Raw genomic sequence first — 24251 nt, 5'->3', positions numbered from 1 at the left:
TGGGTATATTAACACCATATCTTGCTCAGGTAGTCAGAGGAGTGAAGGATTTCTATGCCGAAACACTGACGCGAGACACTCAGGCGCCTGCATGCAGACACTCCAGCTCACAGTGGTCTGACATCTATTGCGGGGTGTCCATCTCGAGACCAAGATGGGGTCCCACAGTCTCTCACTTCAGGTAATGAAGATGACTTTATTCTAGAGAGATTCTTGGCTTTACACCCATATACATGCTAGGTACACTTGGGTACATCTAGTTAGGGTCGCATTGTAGGAGTACACATTTGTTATTGTCATGTATTTTATATACTTGCCTGTATTCATTGTTTTAGCACGATGGTAGAAATCTACTTCCCCTTTACTCTGTTACTGCTTATAATCATTTATATCTGTTCTGCCCAATGGTTGTTTCAGCACACCTATGTTACACTAGAATGATACTAGTTCGGGAAATGCTTATTGAAAAACGTCCCCACTGTTTATTCTGTGTATTTCTCTGAGACAAAGTGAGAATGAGTGACTGAGCGAAAAGTATTGCACTGTTTCCACGATCCTGAGGGATCAGGGTTGTGATGATCGATAGTTGCCAAGAACTATTCTCTCCTTGGTAAGAGGGGTTTCTCGTGGCACTGTGAGTTAGCTGGTATACAGGCTAACATACCCGGTGGGGGTGTCTAGAATCAGCCTGGACATCAATCCTACAGTGAATGTTGTCTAAACACGCAGATCCTGTAGAGGTTTATACGAACTACACAACATGACACCGCCAATGTTGGTTTAGTACTTATTTATCAGTCAAATCTGAGTAGTTCAGTCGTGCTGTTCTCAGAGACCCCTGCTCACATATCCCCAGAGACGTCTGGAGTGGAAAGGGAACAATCCGCCACAGCTGAGTAGGAATATCCTATGTATTGGCTGTAGGTTTATCAAGCTTGAAGGACACACAGTTCCTATTGTGCATAAACACTAATCTCAGTTTCTTTTAAACATTCCCTTGAAAGTTTTAACTTTTTCAACAATGACTAAAGAAGGCAATGCTGCCCCAGCATTACGTGCGGGTGCAGGAGTTGAGGAAGAACTAGAAGGGGAAATAAACATTTTAGGATATGTCAGAAATGTCCTTACTCTAAAGCTAACACAAGGAGATGATGGACGGAGCACAGACATTTTTCAGACACTCACCCAGAGTCACAGATCTTGGTTGAATCTATCATCATTCTTTAGCTCTCTTCATCAACTCAGTTCAGACACAGCTATATGCAAATCAGTCTTGATCCTGTGCCTCATGGGAACACTCCAGCCCGAACTGCCAAGCCAGGTCTTCCCTGAACCAGAAACAAGCATTATGGGACTGGTTTCTGGGTAACAACCTTCATCAGCCAGGCTAGCTTGAATCCAGGGGCAAAGTGAGCAAGGGACCCATGTCTGGGCATACCCTGCCAATTTAGGGAGAACAAAGAAAACACAAGGAGATGATAGATGGAGCTCTAAAATTTTTCAGACACTCACCCCCAGTCACAGATGTAGGTTGAATCCATCACCATTCGTTAGCTCAAATCTCCACCTCAGTTCAGACCCAGCTATATGCAAATCAGTCTTGACGCTGTGCCTCATAGGAACAGTACAACTCGAACTGCCAAACCAGCACTTCCCTGAACCAGAAACATGCATGCTGGGACCGGTTTCTGTATAACATCCTTCATTAGTCAGGCTAGCTTGAACCCAGTGGCAAAGTGGGCAAGGGACCCACATCTGGGCATGGCATGCCAACTTAGGGCAAACAAAGAAAACACAAGGAAATGATGGATGGAGCGCTGACACTTTTCAGACACTCGCCCCCAGTCACAGATCTGGGTTGAATCCATCATCATTCTTTAGCTCACTTCACCACCTCAGTTCAGACCCAGCTATACACAAATTCATCATGTCCCTGTGCCTCATTGGAACAGTCCAGCCCGAACTGCCAAGCCAGGTCTTCCCTGAACAGGAAACAAGCACCCCGGGACTGGTTGCTGGGTAACACCCTTCATCAGCCAGACTAGCTTGAATCCAGTGGTAAACTGAGCAACGGACCCACATCTGGACATACCCTGCCAACTTTGGGAGAACAAAGCAAACACAATGAAATGATGGACGGAGCACTGAAAATTATCAGACGCTCACCCCCATTCAAGGATCTGGGTTGAATCCATCATCATTCTTTAGCTCACTTCACTACCTCAGTTCATACCCAGCTTTATGCAAATCAGTCTTGACCCTGTGCCTCATGGGAAGAGTCCAGCCCGAACTGCCGAGCCAGGTCTTCACTGAACCGGAAAGAAGCATCCTGGGACATGTTTCTGGGTAACACCCTCATCAGCCAGGCTTGCTTGAATTCAGTGGCAAAGTGAGCAAGGGACCCACGTCTGGGCATACCCTGCCAACTTAGGATGAACAAAGCAAACACAAGGAGATGATGTACGGAGCGCTGAAACATTTCAGACACTCACCCCAGTAACAGATCTGGGTTGAATCCATCATCATTCTTTAGCTCACTTCACCACTGGAGTACAGACCCAGCTATATGCAAATCAGTCTTGACCCTGTGCCTCATGGGAATAGTCCAGCCCAAACTGCAAAACCAGGTCTTTCCTGAACTGGAAACAAGCATCCTGGGACCGGTTTCTGTGTAACTCCTTAATCAGCCAGGCTAGCTTGAATCTAGTGGCAAAGTGAGCAAGGAACCCACATCTGGGCATACCCTGCCAACTAAGGGCGAACAAAGCAAACACAAGGTGATGATAGATGGAGCTCTGAAATTTTTCAGACACTCACCCCCAGTCACAGATGTAGGTTGAATCCATCATCATTCTTTAGCTCAAATCTCCACCTCAGTTCAGACCCAGCTATATGCAAATCAGTCTTGACCCTGTGCCTCATAGGAACAGTCCTGCCAAACCAGGTCTGCCCTGAAATGGAAACAAGCATCCTGAGACCCTTTTCTGGGTGACAACCTTCATCAGCCAGGATAGCTTTAATCCAGTGGCAGATTGAGCAAGGGACCCACATCTGGGCATACCCTGCCAACTTAGGGAGAACAATGCAAACACGGTGGTGATGGACGGCGAGCTGAAACTTTTCAGACACTCATTCCAGTCACAGATCTGGGTTGAATGCATCATGATTCTTTAGCCCACTTCTTCACATAATTTCAGACCCAGTTATATGCAAATCAGTCTTGACCCTGTGCCTCATAGGAAAAGTCCAGCCTGAACTGCCAAGCCAGGTCTTCCCTGAACAGGAAACAAGCATCCTGGGTCTGGTTTCTGGGTAACACCGCTCATCAGCCAGGCTATCTTGAATCCAGTGGCAAAGTGAGCAAGGGACCCACGTCTCGGCATACCCTGCCTACTTAGGGCAACAAAGCAAACTCAAGAAGATGATGGACGGAGCGCTGAAACTTTTCAGACACTCACCCCCAGTCACGATTCTGGGTTGAATCCATCATCATTCTTTAACTCACTTCACCAACTCAGTTCAGACCCAGCTATATGCAAATCACTCTTGACCCTGTGCCTTATGGGAACAGTCCAGACCGAATTGCCAAGCCAGGTCTTTACTGAACCAGAAACAAGCATCCTGGAACTGGTTTCTGGGTAACACCCTTCATCAGCTAGGCTAGCTTGAATCCAGTGGCAAAGTGAGCAAGTGACCCACATCTGAGCATACCCTGCAAACTTAGGGCGAACAAAGCAAACACAAGGAGATAATGGACAGAGCGCTGAAAGTTTTCAGACATTTACCGCCTGTGAGAAGTTGGCCTGGTATATGCTGTCTACTAATTATAGTGGACATCCTGTACCAGTCCAAACAACCCCTTTTTGGTTATAGGCTAAAGACAACCTTTATTGAAAGCTATCCTAGTGGTAGCTATGGAGAGCAGCCTTCAGGCTAAGTCTGGAAGGAATGTAAAGCAGCTTGTTTTACCAGTCCATAATCTCTTGAGTGCCTAAATGAAAGCCAACCACACCAGGTATATATATAAAATATATGTATTTATTACTAAACACACCCTCCTAGTCTCTTTATGAGACTAGAGGTCAAAACACATAAGTTACACTTCAAATATCACAGTAAAATAGCACAAATACACATCAGGCCCTAGGGCCGAGCCAAACCATATACTAAAATAGTGGTATAGGAACCACAACTTAACTAGACACAAGGCCTAGAGCCTATAAAATCGCTGGAACCCCAAGGAACCACCCAACGTAGTGACAGAGGGGACCCACGGGGGCTGTGTGCAGTGTGTGAACACAGCCACGAGCTCCCGTTAGCTTCTATGGGGAAAGTCGTGGTTAGGGGTGGGCGGAATTTGTGAAATCCACTTTCGCAAATTATCACGAAAATGTGAAAAATTATCGCAAGCACGCGGAAATATCGCGAAGATGAGGAAGTTTTTTCCCGCATGTTCGCGAGATTTTCCGCATGGTTGCGGCTCGCCAACTTACCCATGTGGTTGCTCGCGGGCGCGGCCATCTTGTTTTCAGTTGTCTCGCGGTGCATGATCGCGAGAAGAAAGACGTGATCGCGCGACGCATGGCGTCACTGTGGGCGCGAACTGTCGCGAGACAGCGCAAATGGCTAAAAACAATACAACATCTCATGGAGAACGCGACCGGATCAAGAAAACTTGTCGGCGAACGTAGGGATTCAGGTAAGGCGATCGCGCGCACGCGAGAATGTGTTATTTTACAGCGCGAGCAAGAAACAAATTATCGCCAAGCTGCGGAATGCGGAAATGTTGACATTTTCGCGCTTTCCGCGAACGGAACAAAATTTTAGCCCAGGCCTAGTCGTGGTTAGCTTTTTAAAGATTCGGGACACTTAGAAACAAACTAGGACCAAAACGTTTGGGGCTTAGGAAGTTCTAGGGTCAACACCCACGGGAGCACCGGAGTACTCGTGTTACCTCACCCAGGGAATCGGTGTCAAATGGTGTCGGGTCGCGTCGTCGATTTCAATGGGAGCTGGCAAAGAGGTGCTGCTGCCGGGAAGATGTGAAGTGTTCAAAGAGATCCAAGACTGGATCAAAGATGAGAAGAACCTGAAAGCAGAGGGGACAGAGTCTGGGTCACTAGCCAGTGAACAGGAAGGCGATAGGCGGATGCCCACCGTTGTCGGGTGATTTCAGGTGACGTAGGTGAAGCTTCACTCTTTAGCCATGAAGACCAGGAGGCATTGAGGATGACCAGGAGCTGAATTTGAGCTGTCCCACGAAGGATGTCGAGTGCTACAGCATCTGTTCCCGGATTGGACACAACAAGCCTTGGCAACAGCAACCCACGCAGAAAGGAGAAAGATGCTTTGATGCAGTCAGGGCACGCCTGGAGCAAACAAGGAAGCCAAGGGAATTCAAACTAACCCCCTCATTGACCACCAGTCAATGGACCAGGGATCCCAAAGGGACCTCGAGAGGAAACACAAAATGGTGGCCCATGGGTCACTCGGGGTGACTAGGCCGACAATCTTCGGTGGATCTTCTGCTCGAGGTGGGGGCTACAAGTAACCCAAGCATGACTTCAAGAGATGTCGAGAAGTCAATGCACTCGCAAAAGTGCACGGTGAACAGGAGTTCCGGTTCCATGCTACTCACGAGGGTTGTGGGCCTCAGTTTTGCTGGGGACTCGGGACAGCCTCTGAGATGTCTGGAAATCCTCTTCCTGGGCTGCAAATACATCGGAGTCCAGTGGGAGCTTCGGAACTGCAGACCGGCAAAATGCTTTGTTGGTGCCTGCCAAGCAGGGGAGTCACTCCTTGACCACAAGGGAGATTTCTTCAGTCCTCTAGTCTTTAGTAGAGCGTCGAAGGTCCAGGATTCAGCTTAAGAGTTTCGTCCAGGGATATCTAAAGTTCTGGTTGCAGAGGTTCCTTACTTATACCTAAGGAAGGGGTTGGACTAGCTCTGGGGACCCACCTATGGGAGGGTTTGGAAAGAGGGGTGGCTACACCCATTTCCTTTGTCTAGTTTCACGCCAGAGCAGGGACTGGAAGCCCCTGAACCGGTTTGAGCTGGACTATTCACAGGGACACCAAATGTGCCCCCAGTGCAGTACTTCAAAGTACTCAGAGAGTGCTCCCACCCTGCCCCAATACACATAATCCTGTCTGGGAGGTGGTTACACCTCCCTGTGACAGGAAACCTATTGTCCAGGCCTCCCCTGCCAGAGTTTAGGTCTGCAGCAGGAGGCCAGACACGTGTCTGTGGCTGCAGCATCCATTTTGTGATGCCAGGGCTCTGTTAGATTTCTAATGGGTATACCTGTACTGCCATATCTCGCCCGCTAGAAGGGTGGGATCATATCCTCACATCAAGAACTGATGTGGGGGTATGATTCCAAGATGTTTGACACCAAACACGACATGTTTCCGTGCATCCAGTCCAAAGTTAGCATTAACCGTTTAAGATATAATGCACTTAAGAGTATATGGTTAGGCTAAACCACTGACAACCCCGGAGAAGAGATTCCGAAGGCTGCAGAGGGGCTCAGCTCATGCCTGGGCACCCTCTCCCTTATAACCAAGCACTCTGCTTCAGGATTGTTAAGGCCTGCCATAGGAGTGACTGATAGGTTTGTATGTGCAGTGTTAGGTGAGGTAGAGTGAACCTATACCTCAGTAAGGGGTGCATGCACCACCTTACCCAGGCTGCAGTAGCAGACCTGTGGTGTCATTTTGGGTGGCTTTCCAGGGGTGGCATAATAAATGCTTCAGCCCCTGGTAGGCCTCTGGGGCACCTATGCCCTGGGTACATAGTATATTATATACTAGGGACTCACAAGGGTACCTCAGGATCCAATCTGTGGTGTACCTAAAGTATATGCAATCAATTTAGAGAGAAAGCAGCTAGGCTGGGGCCCTGAATAGCTGGGTCCCAGCCAGACTAAAGTCGGAAAACAGTGAAACACCAGAAAAAAGTGGGGGTAAACATCTGAAGCAGATCCTACTCTCCTACATCCCCAGTCACAGATCTGGGTTGAATCCATCATCATTCTTTAGCTCACTTCATCACCTCACTTCAGAACCAGATATATGCAAATTAGTCTTGACCCTGTGACCCATAGGAACAGTTGAGCTCGAACTGCCAAACCAGGTCCTCCCTGAACCGGAAATAAGCATCCTGGGACCGGTTTCTGGGTAACTTTTATTTTATTTTATTTCTTTCATTATTTTTTATTTATAGTGTTTTATAGAGTGCAAACTTGACCCGTGAGGTATCAGAGTGCTTTACAAGGTTTACTGAAGTGAACAACCAAGCGGCTTAGAAGTACAGAAATATACAAAACGGTTGGCGAGGGGCAGGGATACTAGACCTGTAAGGGAAAAAGTGGGACACAAGTGTATGGTTACAATACAGTTAGAATCCGTAACTGAGGGAAAGGCGATAGTCTTAGATTAGGTAGTCACATCGTGGTGGTTGAAGGCAGAACTTAGGCAAGGCATTTACCCATGAGGAAAGTTTTGGCCTCATTTTTGAAGCGTGCTAGAGAAGGGATTCTTTTGATGGTGGGTGGGAAAGAGTTCCAAATTCTTGGTGCATCCCTGGATAATGCCCGATTGTAGGTTCTTTTTTTCCAAAAATGGGCAGGTTGGAACAAGAGGCCTCTGGCGGACCGGGAGTTCCTGCTTCCTCCAGATACCACTAGTTTCTGTGCCAGATAGGCAGGGGAGTTTGCGTATAAAGCCTTGTGAGTAATGCATGCCAGTTTCAGCTGTATTCTGGCCTCGAGGGGAGCCAGTTCAGAGCTTTCAGATGTGGTGAGATGTGGTCAAATCTCCTAGTGCCCGTAAGTAGTCTGGCGGCCGCGTTGAGACAGGCTTTTAAAGGTGCCAAGGAGATCTTGGGTAATCCCGAGAGGGTCTAACAGCCATATTCCAGTCTAGAGATGACTAGTGCTTGGACTGCCATTTTTAAGTCAGGAGCATTGATGAAGGGTTTCAGCTTCCATAGGTAGCTCAGGTGATACCTGGCTGATTTAGCCATCGAGTTAATGTTGTCCCGCATGTTCAGGCTGCTGTCGAGGATTATACCCAGGGTGGGAGCTGATAGGTTGCCGTTAATTAGGAATCTCTGTGATCGGCTGTGGAGGAAGGACCAAAACCATTCTAAGACAGAGCCATCCAAACCCATCCTGAGTTTGAGGTGTTTGAGTCGTTTTTCTTTGTTGACCGCGTCAAAGGCCGAGGATAGATCTCGGAGGATTAGAAGGCAGGTTTTGCCAGGTTTTGGGCTTGGAGGGCATCGTCCACGATGTGGAGCATAGTAATTTCAGTGCTGTGCCCCGGTCTGAATCCAGATTGGAAGTCATCAAGTAGGTGGAAGTTGTTGATGTGTTGATTTAGTTGCTGTTGTACACACTTCTCTAACACTTTGGCTACAGAGGGATATTGGAGATAGGTCTGAAGTTGTCAGGGGAGGCTGGATCCAGTGATGCTTTTTTTAAAACAGGGAGCACTTGGCCGGCTTTCAGGGAGTCCGGAATCGATCCCTGCTGGAGAGAGTTGTTGATTATTGCAGTCCAGATAGGAACAATGGATTGGGAGGCAGCAGCGAGGCAGTTGGATGGTAGAGGGTCATTAAAGTGGTTATTTGGTTTTAATGTAGAGAGGATTTTCGAGACGGGGTCTTCGTCATAGTATATGAAGTCGGACCAGCGTCCTTGGTTTTTAGGTGAGGCCAGTGGGGGTAGCGCAGAAAGTGGGGGCAGGTCAGGAGGGGTTGAGAATATGTTGTGATACAGAGTTTATTTCCTAATGCAGTGATTTTATCAGCGAAAAAAGAGGAAAATTCCTCAGATGATATTAGAGACTCAGGAGACTCTTTCGGTGTTTTAGCCAGTTTATTTGATTGGTGTTTGACCAGTTCAAAGAGCTTGCGGGGTCTATTCTTGGCATTCCCCAGTTCCGATCTGAAGTATTCGTTTTTAGAATTAAGGATGTTCTTGTTATAGCAGTTTCTCGCCTGGCGGAGAAGTTTTAGATGCGCAGCAGATGGGTGCTGTCTCCAAATTCTTTCAGATTGCATCTCCTCTCCATGTTGAGGGAACCAGTGAACCAGGGGTTTCTGTCTTTGATTTGTGTTCTTTTTAGTTTTAGTGGGGCAAGGACATCCAGAATGTTCTAAATAGTCGCTGAGTAATGTTCATTGAGGTCACTGACCGTAGTTATATGCGAGGGGGGGAGGTCAGATTTGCAGTGAGCCTCCAGTTTCATGTGGTCAAGGTTCTTGGTGTCTCTGATCCAGCGTTTGGGAATCACCGGTTGCGGTGCCTTTTACTTGTGGGTCCCGGGTAAAAGGAAGGCATTGGCGTGGTGGTAGGGCCAGTCACATGGGTCTATGGAGATAAGCTTGATTGAAGATTCCTTAGAGATGATCCAGTCAAGGGTGGCCCCTTTTGAGTGAGTTGGCAGAGAGCAGGCTTGAGTCAGGGCTTGATCGGTTAGGAGGTCTTTGATGGCGTTGACGTAGGGAACCTTAGGGTTGTTCCAGTGCAGGTTGAAATCACCAAGGAAAATCTGTTTAGCATTGGAGAAAATCTTAGTTGTGAATATTTTCCAAGAGGTGATTGGTGAAGGAGTCATTCAAACCTGGGGGTTGGTAAAAGATGTGCAGGTTGCACAGATGTAATTAATTATTGCAAATGGAGAGGGCGAGGTATTCGCAGGAGTCAGTGGTGTCCGCCGTGGGTTCTGTGACAAGGAGGCAAGATCGGTAGATGCAGGCGATGCCTCCTCCTTTCCTGCTGGATTGTCTGTCCAGCCTAGCAATATCGTGGTTAGGAGGGACTAATAGGTCCAGGTAAGGGGAAGAGTATTTATTGAGCCATGATTCGGTTAGTATAGCTAGGTCTAAATTTTTGTTCAAGATGAGGTCAGCAATATCAGTGACATGCTTAACTGCCGATCGGCAATTGATTAAGAGACCAGATGGAGGGGTCTGGGGGAGTGTCAGGGGTCTGGGCGGACAGGAGTACAGGCACAAGTTTGTTTTTAACCACACTTCTGTTATGGTGGGTAGCTGGCCTGTTTGGGTTGATGGTGACCGTGCTGATGGCATGTTCGGGACTCGCATCTAGTGGACAAGGGATGACTTGGACAGAGTTGTGGTCTTGGAGGATGGTTAGGATTTAGTTTCCCGGGGGGTCTAGTGGAATTGAGGTGGTAGTGGTAGAGTTGTAAAAGAGGGCAAGAGCTCGGGATTCCACCTCTGAAAGGTTGCCAGGTTGCTTGCGTGGGCGAAGATATCTTTAGGATAGCGGTAGTGGCTGCTTGGTAGGCTCTGTGACCTGTGGGGGGGTGGATATCAGCAGTGGCTTGAGATTAGCAAGGAAGAGTTCGGCAAGGTGAAGGAGGTTCATAAGGTCCAGAATAGAGTTATGGATGCTCTGGGTTAGTTTGGCCGCTCTGGAATGCAGAGTTTCGAGATCCATATAAGCGGGAGGTGATGGGGGGCAGGGGGGCAGAGGTTCAGGAGCAGTACAAGTGGCCTATATAGATGGAAGGGGAGAATGGTTGGATTGAGCCGAATCAAGGGTCTTTGGAGGCGTGCCAAGCTCGCGGTTTGGGTGGATGGCTCACGGGGAGGTGATCAGAGGTCTAGGGGTGACTCTGTTGGAGGTGCCGTGGGACGTGCTATAAAGGTTAGGGCGATCAGTGTTGGGAACACTTGGGGGGCTAGCTCCATCCGAATCAGGGGTCTTTGGGAAAGTACTAGTCTCCCAGTGGGTGGGGGGGGCTCAGTGGGAGGAGAGCAAAGGTGTGAGGGAAATTATGTAGTCAGGGTCAGGAGACATGCTGGGGAGGGTAGGATGAACTGCGATGGAAGCCCTTGGGGGGTAATTGGGTGGCGCGGCACATTAGGCTGGCAGGATGGCAGGTCATTGGTGCGGGTGTAAGTTACCCTATCGGTGTCATGCACATGGTTTCTGAGGAGGGTGAAAAGGATTGTGAATTTATTGAGTTTATTGGTTGAGGCGTTTTTGTAGATGGTGATGGAGAGGTCCGCTCGCAGGGTTGAAGAGGGTGCAATTGTGAGCTTGGTGCCGTATGGAATGTTCCTGGTTGAGCAAACGTTAAGAAGGTGTGCAAAGGTTTTGCATCAGGTGGTGGTACTTCTGGAATAGAATAAAAGGCCACTAATGACTATGCCGGTGTCAGCGCTGAAGAGCAGGTTGGATATCAGAGTCTCAGGGTGGCTTTTTAGTGCGGTGTGCTTGAATGATTTAGCAGCAGTTTTGGAGAGGTTGGGGAGTAGACCAGAGTATAAAAGCTTTCCCGTTCAGGCCAGGACGCGACATGGTGGTAGGGTAGGGCACTATGTGATTAAAAGGGGCAACTAGGCAGCGGAGGGGATAGTCTCCCGGTACCCAGGAGGAATGGATCTAAAGTGACTGAAGCAGGACTCTCAGGAGTGTTACTCATCAATCACCACAGCGGGGTGGCACCTTGGGCACGCTTCAGCGTTTCAAGTGAGCAAGAAGTGTAGAGGTCTTCAAGGAACCTATTTTTAAAGAAGGTCTTAAAGTGAGCAGCAAGAGTCAGGATCTGCTTACAGATCTGGGTTGAATCCATCATCATTCTTTAGCTCATTTCACCACCTTAGTTCACACAGAGCTATATGCAAATCAGTCTTGACCCTGTGCCTCATAGGAACAGTCCAGCCTGAACTGCCAAGCCAGGTCTTCCCTGAAACGTAAACAAGAATTCTGGACAGGTTTCTGGGTAACACCCTTCATCAGCCAGGCTAACTTGAATCCAGTTGCAAAATGAGCAAGGTACCCATGTTTGGGCATACCCTGCCAACTTAAGGCGGACAAAGCAAACACAAGGAGATGATGGACGGAGCGCTGAAACTTTTCAGACACTCACCACCAGTCATAGATCTGGGTTGAATCAATCATCATTCTTTTGCTCACTTCAGCACCTCTGTTCAGACCCATCTATATGCAAATCAGTCTAGACCCTGTGACTCATGGGAACAGTCCAGCCCAAAATGCCAAGCCAGGTCTTCCCTGAACCGGAAACAAGCATTCTGGGACTGGTTTCTGGATAACACCCTTCATCAGCCAGGCTAGCTTGAATCCAGTGGCAAAGTGAGCAAGGGACCCACATCTGTTCGTACCCTGCCAACTTAGGGCGAACAAAGCAAACACAAGGAGATGATGGACGGAGCACTGAAAATATTCACACACTCACCCTCAATCACAGATCTCGGTTGAATCCATCATCATTCTCTAACTCACTTCACCACCTCCGTATATACCCAGATATACGCAAATCAGTCTTGACCCCGTGCCTTATGGGAACAGTCCAGCCCAAACTGCCAAGCCAGGTCTTCTCTGAAACAGAAACAAGCATCTTAGTACCGGTTTCTTGGTATCTCACTTCATCAGCCAGGCTAGCTTGATTCCAGTGGAAAAGGGAGCAAGAGACCCTGAGAGTCAGTTATGTTATCAATATGATAGTGGTCCTCACATGCCTTAATTTTCCCAGCCAGAATCCAACCCGGTCTGCCACCCTCGCGGTACCTCCTGGCCCCCTGTTGGCATGAAATGTAGCAATTTTCCGAATCCGTGGCCGTGTCATATTCCTGAACCAGTGCTTGAATGCGTGATAGTGTGTCTGTGAAAGGTTTATCTGTGTAAGGTCTCTCTAGGGTTTTTAGGGTTTTTAGTGTGGTCTCTATTTTGGTGAGTTGTCTTCTGGGATCCTTCAGTATACCGGCTGTGGTGCCCATTCAGACTCCCTGAATCTTCACCTTAAACGCCTCCCAGAGTGTGGCAGCACTATCCATAGTACCCTTATTGTCCAGGAAGTAATTTTCTATTGATTTGTGGATTGTGGCGTTATATAGAGGGTCCAGTAACGCCTCCGAACATGTTGAAGTGGGGATATGTAGAGTCAGTTACACTGGATTGTGATCAGAGAGCGTACGTGGATAGTTGGTGACCTCTGTCACCCACTCCGCTGCGCCCTCGCTAAGGAGCAAGTAATCCAACCTAGACCAGCTGTTCTGTGCAAGCGTGGCATGTGTACCCTCTTTTGCCGTGCTATTACACAGTCTCCAAACATCCACCAGTCCGAATTCCAACCTAACCTGGTTAATACTCCGGGCCAGTTTAGGCGTTCGAGTGCTCTGTGGGTTAGATTTATAGAGAGCTGAATCTAGAAAAGTGGCTTTTCCTCTCCTTGTAAATATGGAAATGTGAAATTGGCCTCCAGTACTTCACAAAAAGTGACTTACTGGTGGCGCAGGGGGCTTGTATATCTGCCCCTGTGTTCCTCTTCTAGTATGGGAAGGTACTTGATGGACTTGGCCTTTTCTGCAGGGTTATCCCCTAACATTTTGCTTCTTCCTCCTAATTTTTCCTGACCTGTTGTTGTTGGTTTTAGGACTCTGGGCACTTTACCCTGCTAATCAGTGCTAAAGTGCATATGCTCACTGTGTAAATTGTGAACATGATTGGTTAGCCATGATTGGCATATTTGACTTACTGATCAGTCCCTAGTAAAGTGCACTAGGTGTGCCAGGGCTGGTAAATCAAATGCTACTAGTGGGCCTGCAGCACTGATTGTGCCACCCACATGAGTAGCTCTGAAAATGTAACTCAGACCTGCCACTGTAGTGTCTGTTTGCAGTTGTTAACTGCCAAATCGACTTAGCAAGAGCACCCACTTGCCAGGCCCTAACCTTTTTTCTTACATTTTAGTTACCTCTATGTTAGGCCCAAGGCACCCCTGTGCGCAGGGTGCAGTGTATGTGAAAGGTAGGACATGCCCTGATGTGTGTTGCATGTCCTGATAGTAAATAACTGCCAATTCACTATTGCAATGCTACCTGTTCCCTTAGGACAGATTGGGAAGTTTGTTTATAACATCACGTGAACAGAACTGCCCCTGGGAACAAGGTAGGAAATTAAGTTTAGAATGCTCAAACTCAGAATGTTAAAATGCATCTTTTAGTGAGGGTGATTTTTACATTCTGTGTTTGAAAATACCACTTTTAGAAAGTAGGTATTTTCTTGTTTGACCATTCTGTGTGCCTCTGCCTATTTGTGTATTGACTGTCTGGTTTTGGAGTGACAGGGGCTGGGGAGGTGCATTCTCTCAGACAGCCACAGGGGGGGAGGGTGATGTGTGTCCTGACTTTCCTGAATGAGTCAGTGCTGGGATGAATGGACCTGGGCTGCATTCAGAGTAAGGGGAGGAGTTCTCACTAGCACCTGAATAGGCCCATTCGGCATGTAGAGTGGTGGGAGGAGATTTCACTTTCACCGGAATAGGGCCTGTCTGCCTTACACAATGCTGTCCCCACCTACTGCGGGGCAGCTGCACAGGAGAGGACAGAACTGGTTTGGGCTGGGCTCAGAGAACCTTGCACAAAGAGAACAAAGACATTTTGGGGTATAAGTATTAGACCTAAAACCCCTGAACTTTAGACTAGTTCTGGAATCAAGAGCAACCTTTGTTAAGGAGAAGAGCTGGAGACACTGAGGAGAAGTACTGCCCTCGCTGTGTGTCTGGGGTTGGATTACAGTTGCTATTTCTGCCAAGGAAAGGAAAATTACTTTGCTGTGTGCTGTGTCCCTTGCTTGAGGAAAGTCTCCAAGGGCTTGAGTAGAGCTTGCCTCCTGTTTTGAAGTCTCAGGAACGCAAAGACTTCACCCCCAGCTTCCCTGAACTTCCTTGCTGGGAGTTCTGACCTGCCAGGAGTGCCTGTGACTGTGTGCGGCCTCTGGAGGTTGTTTCTGCTGCTGGGAGCTGGAAAGCAACACAACAACAAGAAAATCGATGCATTGCTGTTCTTGCAACAGATTTTATGACACAATGCGGTGGTGCGAGAAGAATCTCCCCGCACCGCCATTGCTAAAACCGACGCAGTGCCTGTCGCCACTGCAAGAATCGACGCATTGAGGGATCGCGGCTGAAGAAATTGACGCAGCGACACTCGACGACGTCGCATCATTTACCAATGCATTGTCCCTGTGCAGCAAGTTTTCCCCGACACATCACCTGCGGATCAGAGTCATCTCAGATTCGACACAATGCTTCCCCCTTCAGACCAGACACAATGCACCACTCCTCCTTGTCCAGTGGAAGTGTTGCATCACATCCACGAAGGTCTCAGGAATCGACGCATCCATAGTCTCTCATCTGGCTTGGTGAAATTTGTCGCAATGACAGGTGCTTTGCAAGACATCAGGCATCCATAGATTTCTTTGGACTCAGTTGCTAAAGCCTTTTGAAAGTCCTTTTTCTTAATATTTGTATGTTGGATTTTTGTCTTTTTGGTCTTGTTAAGTTTAGATAAAGATACTTTATTTTTCAAAATGGGTGTGGTGTCTATTTGTGGTGTTATCAATGTGTTACTGTGAGTGTTGGTACAAATACTTTACACATTGTCTTTGGGATAAGCCTGTCTGCTCATGCCAAGCTACCAAGGGGGTGAGCAGGGCTTATCTAGAGTGTGTATCCCCCTTACCCTGACTAGAAGCAAGGGTCCCTATTTGGACAAAGGTACCTACCTCTGCCAACTAGAGACCCCCCATTTCTAACAGTACGGGACTATTTAAGAGGGGAAATTGATTACATCTCTTGTAGACACCATTTTTGTCATTCGTCCTCCCCCAGTAGGAACCATATCTACTTTGGCATTGGTGAGTCAATCTTGCGCGTCCATGTAAGATAAGAGTTCGTAGGGATTGTTTCTAGGGATGTTAAATATTGATTGCCCAGAGTTACAAGCAAGTCCTTTGTGCTGATCACAATCTTTGTTAAGACGTGGTACAAAGGACTGGGGTCTGTAAATCTGTAAAAATAGCCCAGTGGGACAATGATTGAAAATTAGAAAGACGCTTTAAGAGAATGTCTACAGTCACGGGAGATTTAAAGTTAACTACGACACAGTCCCCAGGACATTCCTTTGGATGGATGCCAAGCCACAGAGATCTTCTTGCTGATATAACATCTTGGGCTATGTCATGAGGGCATCTCGAGTTGGTTTTTATCCAATGGGCACACTAATTCTTCAGAGCCACTTGATCTTCTAAAGTATCCGTGGGCAGCACTGGCACGTTTTTATAAACTATACAATAAGGTGTGCATTCCTGGGGGAGTTGGGGAAGGTCTAAGGCCATTTTAGGTTTACGGGCTTCAGCCTGTTGAGGTCAGCCAACACCAGAAATAATTTTAGAAGTAGGAGCAATTTGAGGAATGGGGGGACTTCTGGTCTGATTCAGTTGCGGTTGAGTAATTACAGGGCTAGCTAGAGATGGATCAAATTTTACTCCTTTAGTTAGAGGTATCAGATTCTTTAAGTCGTTTGTCGGTGAAGCAAAGTTAATCTGGTCAATAATGGAACGAGTTCCACTTTTAATTTTTTTTCGAAATGGATGACACATGTTTCCACTATCTTCAATATGGCAGTTGTAAAAACCTCTAAAACTGCCTCACTTACTATTTTCATATGCTGCCGAGGAGACTGATCAATATGTTGTGGAGCTATGTCACTTGGTGTATCTGGAACCCCAATAGAGCAGGTTGAAGAGATAGCAGCCTTTGTTCTCTTCCTTCGCTGTTTTGGCTGCGCTACCTTTTTGGCTTTGGGGTCAGATACCACTGGATTAGGTTTGTCGTCCGATAAACATTGATTTGTTTGAGTGGGACTTGCTGGAAGATCTTAGGGTAAGAGTTGGTTTGTGGGGGACTTCTTCTAGCAGTACGGTGGTTACTTGGGGCTCAGAGATGGATCCAGTGGTAAGACAGAGGGGAGATATAGCAGAGTCAGTGTTCAAAGATAATCTCATATGTTAGAGAGCAATCTCAGAGGAAACTATCCCTAGTCCCCTCTTGAGCATGCAACCTACAGAAGTGTTTTCATTAACTGGAGTAGTGGAGAGCCCCCCCCCCCCGATAATTTCTCCCCCTTTACCAAGCTGTACAGTCACTTGAGTTGTATTGGCAGATGATGCAATATAAAATGTATGTGGGTATGTCAAGTTTAAGTTGGAGCCAAATACCGCGTCCCAGCCCAGCCTACTCAGGTCTATGATGGGCTAAGACGGGCTCATCTTGGTCTGGTCTTGGCTCAGGTGCGCCCAGGCATGCCCTATGCATGTCCCATGTGCGTCCTGTGCTGTGGGATGCTGGAGCCATTCTGTAGTGCCCCAGAGCTCCTTTGCCTGAAGCACACTGGGGGACTTAGTCCCACCCAGTGCAGGAGACACCGCAGTTGTTTCAAGTACATCAGCAGGGAGACCATCAGTAGGCGAACCAGTGCTGCAGGATACTGGATGTGTTTTGAAGTGCCCCAGAGCTCCTCTCTTTGCCTGATGCACACTGGGGGATGTAGTCTAACCCTAGTGTGGGGGACACGGCAAATGCTGCAAGTTCTGCATCAGGGAGAGTGTCGGTGGGAGAACCCGTTTTGCGGGATGCTAGAGGTGTTTTGCAGTGCCCCAAAGCTCCTCCCTTTGCCTGATGCACAATGGTGGATGTAGTCCCACCCCAGTGCAGGATACACAGAAGTTGTGGCAAGTTCGGCAGCAGGGAGACCATCACTAGGAGAATCCATGCTGTGGGATGCTGGAGGTGTTTTGCACTGCCCCAAAGCTCCTCCCTTTGCCTGATGCACAATGGTGGATGTAGTCCCACTCCAGTGCAGGAGACACAGCAGTTGCGGCAGGTTTGGCAACAGAAAGACTGTCAGTAGGAGAAAATAATTAATACAGGGGTGCTTGGAGTGTTACACCCGCCTAATAAATGCATTTTGAGGTAAATAGTTGGGTGCAGCTGATTTCAGTTGGGTTTGGTAAGGTGTCACCAGGAATATTCCCCTTAACATAGGCAAAATTGTACACACACGCTCATCCTCTCTGTTTTGAAAGTCTTGAAAGATGTTGGTTATTTTACAAAATATTGTGCTTTCCCTCATTTAGTGTCTCTACCAATCCATGTTACTCTCCCTTTCTACTACCTCTTTATTCCCCTCATGCGCCCTGCTTGTCATGTAATGTATTTTAAAACGATATGCCAACAAGATTGTTGGAAAATCTGACACTCACACCCCCGATCTTACGGACCAAGCTACGCCCTTGAAGCTCCTTGGATGGTGTGCTCCTCCTGGTACACCATGAACAGAGGCTTCTCCTCAGCTCGTCAGCTCTTCTCGTCCTTGGATGTTGCTCTCCTCCTGTTACGCCATGAACAGAGGCTTCTCCTCAGCTCGTCAGCTCTTCTTGTCCTTGGATGTTGCGCTCCTCCTGGTATACCATGAACAGATGCTTCTCCTCAGCTCGTCAGCTCTTCTCGTCCTTGGATGTTGCGCACCTCCTGGTACACCATGAACAGAGGCTTCTCCTCAGTTCGTCAGCTCTTCTCGTCCTTGGATGTCGCTCTCCTCCTGGTACACCATGAAAATAGGCTTCTCCTCAGCTCGTCAGCTCTTCTCGTCCTTGGATGTTGCACTCTTCTTGGTGCACCATGAACAGAGGCTTCTCCTCAGCTCGTCAGCTATTCTCGTCCTTGGATGTTGCGCTCCTCCTGGTGCACCATGAACAGAGGCTTCTCCTCAGCTCGTCAGCTCTTCTCGTCCTTGGATGTTGCGCTCCTCCTGGTGCACCATGAACAGAGGCTTCTCCTCAGCTCGTTACACATACAGCCTAGTTTTTAGTGTAGAATGGTCTGAAACAGCCAATCAGTTCTTTTTTAAAAAAAAAAATATGTATGCCTCCATTTCCAAACTGTCTTTCATTTCTTTTTCCCATTCTACTGAAATACACCTCCTGAGTGCATCCAGTTCTCCTTGGAAGATGTTCACAGTGTGGATTGTAGGACACAGCTATATCTTCTGGAGTGAAAAGTATGCAGAGAAAACAGGTATGGTGAGAGACCTTGCTTTGCCAAATGTAGACATTAAATGGATTGGTCAGAGAGGGTTAAAGTGGCACCAATTGATGCCATTGGTGAAATCCTTCATGCAAATCCAACACCCTGACCTCATAATAGTGCACTGTGGTGGCAATTACCTAGGCACTTTGACTGGGGTAGGTCTGGAAATGTTTATGAAGGACACCTTTGCACAACTGTTTTCACTTTTCCCTAAAACTGCCTTTGTGTTTTCTAACATATGCCAAAGGCAAAAATGGAACTGGTCCAATCATTTCTGTCCGTAGATTGACAAAGCAAGAAAGCACGTCAACAAATCTGTTTCTGCTTTCCTCCGTGACTATGGTATGGGTTCCATTTACCACAACAACTTGCGTTTCGACATGCAAGACATTTATAGAGGAGATGGTGTGCACTTCAATGATGAAGGGAACAGAGTCTTCCTCTTGAACCTTAGACTCTGCATCGGTACTTACTTGTAGGTACCACTAAAAAATCACTTAATAAACACAACGGCTCTTTTTAGAGCCCCCTAATATCTAAACACTTAAATCTGCATTTCATTTCTTTTTTTTTTTTTTTTTTTACTGTACGCCGCGATTTTTTTTAAAATCAATAAATGTTTTCTTTGTACTTTTCTGTCCTTCTTTGACCCCCTTACAAATGTTAGGGGGTCTGTAACTCTCCTCCTTGCCCCCTTTTCAAGATATCACTCTTTTTTATTCTGTGTGAAACACACGAAATGGCGGCCGCCGCTTCCTGGTTTCGACCGATTCGAATGTTTACTAAGATCTAAGAGCCAATCAGAATCGCGCTCGCGCACGCCACCGTACGCGTACGGTAAGCGTACCGTAAGCGCACCGTAAGCTGGCTCAGATATATATATTGATTTAAAGGCTATTTTCTCAGAATCTACTGAACAGATTTACACCAAACCTACAAAAGGCACTTCCTTGACCTGAGGACTACCTCTCTGCCAAATTTCTAGTAATTCTGTTCAGCCGTTCGGGCTGTAGCTGTGTCTAAAGGTCCTATGGAAAAATGCATGGGAAAAACGCGTTTTGGGACCCCCCTTTTATCTCAGCCCCCGCTTCACGAATCCCCCCGAGACTTTCAGGGTAGGTGCGGAGCGTAGCGCCCCACCTATTTTGAAAAATTCGCGAGGATTCGTCAACCGGCGCCAAAGTTATTCAAAATAGAATGTTGCGGATTTCCTATGGAAACGTGGTCCTAACTATAACTACCTACTGGCGACCGCCAGTAGGTAATATATATATATATATATATATATATATATATATATATATATATATATTCACTGAAAAAACCATAGGTTTCAGGGGCGTTATAGTTAGCTGTATATTTCCCATGTACAAAACCCTAGAAATTCCCCCGTTATAGTTAGTTCAGCTAACTATAACTCGCGCCCCCGCAATGCACTGCTGATGACGTCACATATTACATCACTCATTACATGGTCAGTGACATCACTGATGACATCACTGATGACATTTGAAATGACATCACTGATGACATCACTGACGACGTCATCCAGTGAGTATGTGTTTCTGTAAATTTTAAATGTTTAATATATATATAGGGAAAAACCTATGGAAAAATGAGTGGGTGTATAAGTGTGTGAATGGATGATTTAGTAGGTGCGTGACTGACTCTATAAGTGAGTCATTAAACATATCTTACTGCAGACTAGTGACTAAACTGTGTGAATGTCTGTATCTGTCTATCTGTTGGTGTATAAGCGGCTGCATGGTTTTGTGAATAGCTATATGAGTGTCTCTATGGGTTATTGATTGGTTGTCTGAGTATCTGTTTGGGTGCCTGAGTGTTTGTGTGGGTGGGGTGTGTGTGACTCTGTGCATAGATTTGTGAGTGGGTGATTCTATGGGTGCATGGTTTTAAGAGTGCATCTGTGATGGACTGTATGGTTGGGTGAGTGTATGTATGGGTGTGTTAGTGATTGAATGTATATCTCAGTGGTACATGTGTGAGTAACTACATATGTGAAAGGCAGTATATATGTGTGTAAGAGTATATAAGTGGGTATATGTGAGAGTGTGTGATTGTGAGAGATGCAGCCCTGGGTTCTCTCCTGATAACAGGTGAATAAATCGGAATTCGTAGTTCAGCTGATTTTAGAGGAATATTTGTACGTTTCAAAAATGGACACTAAAAATTTTCTGGTGAAAACCACACAATGGATTCCTATGGAAGGAAATACAAGTTACTGGTAAGTACGCTTAGAATTACTTTTCAGGGTCAGTGCTGGGCTAAAAGATGCAGCCCTGGGTTCTCTCCTGATAACAGGTGAGTAAATCGGAATTCGTAGTTCTGCTGATTTTAGAGGAATATTTGTACGTTTCAAAAATGGACACTGAAAATTTTCTGGTGTAAACCACACAATGGATTCCTATGGAAGGAAATACAAGTTACTGGTAAGTACGCTTAAAATTACTTTTCAGGGTCTGTGCTGGGCTAAAAGATGCAGCACTGGGTTCTCTCCTGATTACAGGTGAGTAAATCGGAATTCGTAGTTCGGCTGATTTTAGAGGAATATTTGTACAATGGTGAAGGAAGGGCGAGGGGCCTGAGGCGACGTGTGCAAACACGCCCTGTGGCGGATTTTAAGTTGGGGAACTAATTCCTCCTCAATCCTGAGGTCCCCTGGGGGCCAACTAGCCCACCAGGTACCTCCAGTATGCGCCAGGGAGCTGCATTGCAGAGAGGTATTCACAGGCCACGCCCCTTTTTACAACACTGCAACACAGCTCCGTGGCGCTTACTGGAGGTACCTGGTGGGCTAGTTGGTCCCCAGGGACCCTCAGGATTGAAGAGGAATTAATTCCCCAACTTAAAACACGCCACAGTGCGTGTTTGCACAGATCTCACCTCAGGCCCCGCCCCCTACCTTCACCACTGTGCAAACGCGCCCCGTGGGGTGTTTTAAGTTGGGGGATTAAGTCCCCTTGAATCCTGAGGTCCCCTGGCGGCCACCTAGCCCACCATGTACCTCCAGTATGCACCAGGGAGCTGCGTTGCAGGAAGGTGTTCAGAGGCCACACCCCTTTTTACAACACTCTGCAACGCAGCTCCGTGGCGCTTAGTGGAGGTTCCTGGCGGGCTAGTTGTCCCCTAGGGGACCTCTGGACTGAAGAGGAATCAATTCCCCAACTTAAAACGCGCCACAGGGCGTGTTTGCACAGTATCACCTCAGACCCCGCCCCCTACCTTCAGCACTGTGCAAACGCGCCCCGTGGTGCGTTTTAAGTTGGGGGATTAAGTCCCCTTGAATCCTGAGGTCTCCTGGCGGCCAACTAGCCCACCAGGTACCTCCAGTAAGCGCCAGGGAGCTGCGTTGCAGAGAGGTGTAAAAAGGGGCGTGGCCTCATTACACCTCGCCAGGGGGCGTGTTTGCAGAGTGATGAAAGGAGGGGGCGTGGCCTCCTCCCGATCCCATTTTTTTTTGTTTTTTTTGTTTTTAAGAAGGGGAGCTATGTAGCTCCCCTTCTTTTTCTTATTTTTTGGCCCAGGGGACCCCATCCCCCAGGGTCTGCCCCCTATTTTGTTTTTTAAACTGTGGAGGGGGGCCGCGTGGCCCCCCTCCCGAGGCCTTAGTTTGCCCCGGGGACCCCATCCCCTGGGGCATGGTCCTTTTTTTTTTTTTTTGGAGGGGGCTGCCTTGCCCCCCTCCTGTGACCTCTTTTGGCCCTGGGGACCCCATCCCCCGGGGCCATTTAAAAAAACAAAATGTTGTTATTATTTTGGGGAGGGCGGCCACGTGGCCCCCCTTCCGGGCCACTACTGGCCCCGGGGACCCAATCCCCCGGGGCCAGGCCTCCGTTGGGGGCCGTGGGGGGGTCCCCAGTTCCCCCACAGCCCCGCCGGCTCCCCGTGTGCTGCGGGAGCCGGCATTGCTTTTCCACATGGGGAGCAGCTAACATGCTGCTCCCCGTGTAGAAAAGCAATCGTCTTTGGTATTTGGAAGAGAGAGCAGGTTTCCTGCTCTCTCTTCCAAATACCAAAGCAGTTTGCAATGGCAGGATGGGAGCCGCGAGACTCCCACCCTGCCATAGCAAAAATAGGGACACTGCAGGAGCCGGCCCCCGGGGGGGGGTGGTGGTCCCCAGGGCCATCATTGTCTCCCGGGGGGGCGCACGGCCCCCTCCCATATAATTTTAAGCCCCGGGTTGGTGGCGGCCCCCGGGGCTTGGGGGTCCGTAATGAACCCCCTACTTAAAATAATTAGTGCCCCGGGGAGGTGGCGGTCCCCGGGGCGTGTGGGGGGGCTTGAGCCCCCCCCACACAGGTTTTTTATTTATTGATTAAGGTGGCGGTCCCCGGGGCTGCAGGGGGGGCCCATGAGCCCCCCCCGCATACATTAAATTAAAGCCCCGGGGGTGGCGGTCCCCGGGGCTGGGGGGCGCCTCTGGGCCCCCCATTATAATAAAGAAATTGCCCCCGGGACTTGGCCCCCCAGGGGGCTAAAAAAAAACAAAGTGCGGAAGCCAGCGCTTCGTTTTTTTCCATTAGCGAATTTTTTTTTTGGCCTTGGGGGTCCTTGTGGGACCTCCGGAGCAGGCCTAGGGGGTCAGGGTATTTCTACCCTGCCCCCTTGTCGCGTTTTGCGACTTTTTTTTGTGCTTTCTTGTGCCTCGGTTCTGCTGTGCACCAGAAATGGACTGTCCCACTATGCCACCTGTCAGGGGGGTCTCAACAGAGCTTCCCCATGAGAATCCTGAGAACTGACATAAGGAGACTGTAGTATCGAGTGGAGCAAGGTCTTTAATCTCTATGTGCCTCATGAGACGGGGGCTTTTAGATTGGAAATTATATGTAATTTAATGTATGGTTTTCTTATTCTATGAGTGAATTCACCCAGTGGGACCCCTGTCTGGTCCACAGACACCCACATCTGTGCCCCAATGAGGAGTTCAATGGTGATTTGATTTTTTCTTAGTCTGAGAAGTTATCCAACCAGTGTCCATTTCTGCACATCCAGGTGTATCATAACACACAGGAAAAGATCAAATCTGTGGCAATGTGAAGTCAGTGTACTTCAATGTGGTGTTGAGATGGTCATCATTTTGGCATATTCCTACCTCATGCAAGAGGCCCTCTTACACATGCAGGTACTGTTCTTAGCAGAAACAAATAAGGAATATTTGATGGGAGGCATTTGCTTGAGTTTCTGGAGTTTTTATCACTCAAAAGTGAAGAAAGTGTGATATATTTACACATAGTTTTGAAATTTACAGTAATTCTGTATAACATAACTTGTTTGGCTTCTGTGAGCACCATCCGCATCA

The 24251-nt window shown here is 47.8% G+C and overlaps 1 protein-coding gene across 3 annotated transcripts in view; it reads left to right on the top strand.

Moving 5' to 3' along the window:
* LOC146859544 (CD5 antigen-like) overlaps window positions 1-24251 on the top strand; it is a 1596548-nt gene that overhangs the window by 1064397 nt on the left and 507900 nt on the right. The window lies entirely within an intron of this gene.

This window comes from Triturus cristatus, chromosome 3_2, assembly GCF_964204655.1.
Source record: "Triturus cristatus chromosome 3_2, aTriCri1.1, whole genome shotgun sequence".
NCBI lineage: Eukaryota > Metazoa > Chordata > Amphibia > Caudata > Salamandridae > Triturus > Triturus cristatus.
This window is presented reverse-complemented; position numbering and strand designations above follow the sequence as displayed.